This window comes from Buceros rhinoceros, unplaced genomic scaffold (genome assembly GCF_000710305.1).
Source record: "Buceros rhinoceros silvestris isolate BGI_N320 unplaced genomic scaffold, ASM71030v1 scaffold18217, whole genome shotgun sequence".
Classification (NCBI taxonomy): domain Eukaryota; kingdom Metazoa; phylum Chordata; class Aves; order Bucerotiformes; family Bucerotidae; genus Buceros; species Buceros rhinoceros.
In genome coordinates, this window is record NW_010423023.1 from 16,431 (window position 1) to 22,759 (window position 6,329).

The window sequence follows — 6,329 nt, forward strand, 5'->3', positions numbered from 1 at the left end:
TTGCTTTACCAAGCCAGAAGGAATCCAGCCTCACTTTCACATCCACAGGTGTGTTTGTGGTTAGAATAACTTTCGTTATTGTTGTATTATGTGATGCCTGAGCCTTTGAGCTGCAGTGGTCTAAGGAGTGCAAACTTGAGAATCTCAGCAGGCACCTGCACAGCACCCTTGCCACGTTGCCCAAGCCATGAGATGGGCAGGAAAAGGGTACCCAGCAAGGAATAAAGAGCATAAGAGAATCCAGCAGAGGTGCTGATATTCATAGTAGTCCTCATCAAGTTCTGTTCTTCCCCTCATCTTTCTTCTGAGTGGGAAAAAAGATCAGTAACCTCCTCTGCTCTCTACACTTAAATTCTCCATTTGGATGCAGAGGGCCAGACTGGTGCAGGGAACATAATTTAAGAGCGTCTAGCCTCATGCTTGGTAAATTTGGCCCGTTATATAACCCCCCAACTGTATCACCTTACATATAGAGCACATATTGATGAAGGGGGATTTTTGCACACTGAATAACATCCATATGTTACCCAGAAGATATTTCCTGTTCTTGGTACTGCTGTGTCATTAATTTTCCTGCTTGTTTTGACCGTTTATCTCTCGAGCTGAAGTGTCTAGAACTGTGAAAGCCACAGCCAAGAAAAAGTCAGTAATATAAACATCATCAATATTTATGATGGACACCCAGCGAAAAATATTCCACGATGCAATGCCTTGTTTTCCACATAGTTTGGTTAGGGCTAGGATGCCTCAGAGTTCTATTTTGTTTCAGTTCCCTTCCATTTTCCTCCAAGCAGCGAGGGCATCTCAGAGCAATGAGGATTCTCTGGCCCTTTAGCAATCCCCTTGTCCGCCAGACTTCCTCCTTTCATAGCCCCCATGCGCTCCCTCCCCTATCCCCCAGGGCTAGTTAATATGTGCCAAATCCTGACACCCTGAATGGTTTCCCAACGCCGACACTAATCATGTTTTAGGGAGCAGGTCAGCAGTGAAGGAGCTGAAATTCGTGTGAAAAAGTCCCCGCGATGGCCCCGGTGCCTCACACCTGCGTGCCCTATTCATCTGCACTGTTTACACATTGTCATCCACAATTAATTCTTTCCAGGGACGCTCCACTGCCTGCCCTCCCATTGCACAGGGACCCCATTCTGAGCTGTTGTGTCTGTTAAATTGAGCATGGGGTGCTGCGATTAAATTAAGTTTTTTGACTCTCTCTCTCTCTCTCCCTCCCCTTCTCTTTTCTCTCTGTTAATAATGATGCCTGATGGAAGATTGCTGGCACTGGAGTAAAGAGGTAATTACAGGCACTAAAAGTAGGTGAAGAAAAGTTTCTATGTGGAAATGTGAATGGGAACGTCTTTTCTGGCTAGCCAATGTTGCCCTCAGCACGAGGTGGGAACCACAGCCCCGTGTGATGTCCAGGGTATGAGGAGGAGAGGAGGGCACAGGGCTGTGCGTGAAGGTCTCCAATAGACAGAGCAAACTGCAAATTTTGAATCTATGAGAGTCTGTATCCACTGGCCTGAATATGGGTTTTCTTCAGCAAGTGGCATTCCCGCCTTCTGCCACAGCTGTGTTTGTGCATGTGTGGCATACACCAGCCAGACTGCTCCTCTCCCAGGATCCATACCCAAGAGCACCAGGAGAAATTTCCTGGGCTAACAGGCTAGCAAGTCACCTCCCTACACTGATCCGCTCCTGCACTGGGGAGTAAAACATGGAATGAGAACTGGAGCTCATCTGACTGCAGATGAGGAGGAAAACAAGAGAAGAGGATGGGAGTCTGACCAGTTTTGCAAAACCTCTGTGAGGCAGCAGCATTTTATTGCAAAGTGTTTTGCTCCTGCATGAAGTAGACAACTGGTTTTTGTTACTGGGGTGTCTGCAAAGTCAAAGAGCCATTTTTGCTAAGAACAGAAACATGCAGCTCTGTGGAGACAGGTGAATTTGACTTTATACCTTTGCTCAGCCACTCATGGGACTCACTACCACAATTGGGCTGCAGTCCTCCGGCATGGCCCATGAAGTGTCCCCATGGCAAGAAGGGCAGAACTCTGACCCTTCCAGCCAGCAGCCTGGACTAGAGCTACAGCTCAGCTAAAGAGCAGCCTCTATTTGCTGTTTGCTCATATCAGACAAAAAAAGACCTGAGAATTGCCTTACATTCTGATGCCCCAATATCCAAGACAGATTAAAAATAACAAAAAATCATTGGTACACTCTTTTAAGGCTTGGAAAATAGCAGCCTCTCTGATTTTATGCTATGCAAGAAAACTGCTCCTGCAAGAGAAAAATCTTCACATCAGCAATTAAAAAAACCAGTCTCCTCATAAATACTGCTGTAAAATATTGTTGCATGCACATACGAAATGTGCTGGAAAGCACATGCTACATCCCCCTCTAGCGCTGAACTACTACAGAGTAACTAATCCTGCCACTGCTTTTTCAGCTGGAGCACAGACTTTTCTGCAGCAATCCATGATTAAGCCCCACAACCGAACCAAGAAGGGGGCTGCCACATGCAAGCGTGTCTTTCCAGGATGACTGCTCTACAGCAAATAGATTCACAGGGACTGAGAAGCCCAAGAGTCTAGAAAATTACTAAGGTTTTAATACCTGCTAAATACCAGTGTGAATCCAGGGCAAATCTGTTTTGTTTTGCAAGTCTCCTTATTCATTCTGTGCTTCCACTTAGAAACTAGGGAGCTGTGCACACTGCACGCCTGATCGATGCTCATCCTGTGGCACCACAAGTTGTTAGTACGTTGTACAGAGCAGTACTCGGGGAAAGCAGCCCCTCTGAGAGTACCAGCTATAGTTATTACCTTCCCGATCATCCTCCATCACAGAAGCCATGGTCCTGCAGGTCTTGTTCAGGGAAGGAACCTACCTGAGCCAGGCAGGGAGCATCAGCTTTCAGCAGCTGCCTGTGTCCTGTTGCATCAGCCCACCTCACGCCTGCACCTGCAAGGACAATCAGGCTGGACACCGAGGTCATACCAGCCCGATGGCTCTCCAAGATGCATGACAGGTCACACTAAAGCCACTCAGACTGCAAGCCTCATTTCTCAAGCATGCAGAGGAGCGTGTTGTGTGTCCCAGACTCTCCTATGCTTGGTGAAGCAGAGCTCTTCAGGTGGTCAGTCTGCATTTACCTGGCATCTCGCTTTGGGACAGTCTCAGCTTGTTAAAAGAAGAGCGAGGAAACTGGAGGGAGGCCAGACATCAGGGAAAGGGCACTGCACAACATGTGCTGGCTGATTTTGTGCACTCACAGTTTGCAGCACCTGAAGAAGGTTCTGGGGGCTGGAGGGAGCAGAGGCAGGCTGGCTTCAGGAGGTCACCCGGGTCAGGCTGTGCAGAGATCAGGATTCACAACCAGCATGGGCAGCAGATGTGGGTCTAGTTGGCATCCCCAACTGGATGTGAAAGCAAGGCAGGAGGCACAGCCCCAGCACCACACCCCTGCTTCCACATCTTCATCCAGCCAATACAGCCCACTTCTACAGTCCGTCCAACCCGACAGACACTACAGGCACAGAGCACACAAGTTTTAGCAACAGCCTCCATGGCTTCCTAACAAAAACACTGTCACTCAGCAGGAGATGAGCAGCTGAGCCAGAACCCTTCTCAGACCAGCCAGCCGTGCTGCACTACCAGCTGCAAGCACTCTCACAGACCTCATCCCTTTACCCAGCCTCAAGAAGAACAAGCCTGATCCTTCTTTCCAGGTGGGTAAGATCAGCCACAGAACAGCTGAAGATAGCTCTTTATAATGGAGGCCTTTGAGCAACCTCAGTGGTGAGTGCTGGCAGCAGCCCTGCCTGCAAAAACTGAAGCAAAGGCTCTTATTTAAATTATTTTCCAGAAGCAGCACTACTAGTATGTTTAGTAACATAATTATCACAAAACCTGCAAGCTGCCTGCCACTGTTCCTCCCACTGAAACCAGTGATAGTGGAGCATGTTTAGGGAAATACATCGCTTGCACAGTTAAACAATTTACAGAAGGGTTCATGGTTTTGAAGTGCTCTATAAACATGTATTAATCAACCAGTGAGAGTGGAGCATGTTTAGGGAATTACATCGCTTGCACAGTTAAACAATTTACAGAAGGGTTCATGGTTTTGAAGTGCTCTATAAACATGTATTAATCAATCATTAAATAATTAAGATAATTCTCTGTTCTTTTTCTCTGACACTCCCAAATTGATAGATGTTCCTATAGCAACAGAGGAGCAGGACTGATGGCAGGGGGATTGCAGGGCTTGGGGAGGTGATGCTAGCACGGGACCTTTGCTCTCCAGCCCTCCAAAAGTCACACAGGGCAAGCGGAAGGGGGCTGCAAGAGGTGACATGCAGGAAGGAGGCTTTCAATTTTAATGGAGATTCTTACGATGACAGTCTATGCAAATAGGTACATGAAAGAGAAGAGGAAACAGACTGGGGGAAGGGGGAGAGAAATGAACCCTGGTTCAGATTTCAAAGCAAAGCCAGGAATAATTTTTGGAGCTAAGAATAGTCGCAGTGCACCTTGTTCTCCTTGGACTAAAGCCCTGCATAATCCTTAGGCTCGGGGTCTGAAATTGGAATGGGGCGGGGGAGGGAGGCCAGCCTGCACAGTCCAGGAAATGTGGCTGTCCAGGCTGCAGCTCTGTCACCTTTATGGTTCCTTTGTGTCACCAAAAGCGAATATTTAACAAAGGACCTGGCCCTCTGCTTTTGGAGGGCCCTTCCAGTTGTTTTGCAAATGAGATTGCTTGATTGGTGAGCAGAATCACAGATCTTTTGAAGCTGTCGCCCGGGAAAGGGGGAGGGAAAAGAGTTCAGTTTTCCCCCGCAGTAAATAGTAGGATCTGCCTGGTCCTATTGAGAGGTGTTTAGAATGAACCAAAGCAACTTTTGGATCGACTTGAAGGTAAAATTCTTCAGAAATCCCTGGAGGAGCCTACAATCACTTCTATAAAAAAAGCAGCATCTACTGATGTCCTGAGAGAAACTTCTGTTCCTGTTGCAGCCCCCTTGCCTTCCTTGAGGGGGCTTCAGTAAGCCTCTGAGAAGACAAGCGGGGTTCTTCAGCTTGTTGGAGAATCTGCTTGACCGACCCTAAAGGACAGTTTCACCACTGAGTCCAGGGGAGCAATGTGCATCCCTCAGAGGGCTTACTGGTGTAGATCATATCAACACCCACGCAGGTGTTCACTGGGAGATCCCCTTTTTTGGTCAGAACATAGCTTCTGCAACACAAAAAGCGCCTGTGTCAAGGCAGGGATGCTGCTGACAAGAAACGATGTTTTGTTAGAGATGAACCAGAACAGAGTGCTTTGAGACAACTGCCCCCAGATTTTTCAGTCTAGTCAAGCTCAGCATTGAAGTGAATTTTCCCGAAAAGGCCTCTCTCCCTTCCTGTGCGTGAGGCTTGCGGCTGAGCTGCATTTACTGAGAACAACGTGGACCTTGCCCAAGCTTCATGGGAGCTGGGCAGAGCTCCCAGGGAGCACAGCCCAGAGGAGAGAATGGGACCCAAACCTAAGCAAAAGCGCTGCCTACTTTAATGTTAAGCAGACTTGAAATGAAATGTTTCGTGTCAGTTCAACAAATTGAAACAAAACATTCCTACCTCCGAAACATCAAGAAGCTTCACTTTGATCCAAAAAAGGTCGAAACAGAACATGGAAACATTTCTGAACATGACTATTTTAATTCCAGGAAACAACTTTTTTTTCCTGTTTTTTTGCCCCAGTTTGTTCTGTTCTGGAAAACAGAAGAAGAAATTAAAATTTTCACATAGCTGTACTTGGAGCCATTTATCACAGGAGGGACTAATATTGCTTATACACGCATGTGTGCCCGAGCGCTCTCACCTGCACTCTCCGTACATCCACTCTGCCTTTCAGTGGTACTCCCAGACCTCTCTCCAGACTGGTCTCAGCACCCATAGAGCTGCCAGGCCTCCAGCCCCATGACCAGAGGATGCCCTTCAGTCTGAAGGAGGTCCTAAGGGCCTGGGCATACCCAGTACAAATGTGCTATCACACACAAGCAGTATGTCCACAAGGTACCCTAAAAAAAGGGTGTTTAGTGCTGGCACAGCCATCACTACTGTCACCACAGGGTTCACGCACAACCCAGTTCCCTTTAGAGTCCTCCCTCTCTCAGACAAGGCAGACACAGGGTTTGGACTTTACTCATTTCAGACCTCATAGTTCGTTACCAATGTAACAAGGAACTGTTTTGAATAATTCTCTGCTTTGGGGAGCAATGCTAAAAACAGCACTTATTGAAAGAGAAGAGGGAAGGCCGTGGGAACATCCTAAATCATCTTTGCGCGTT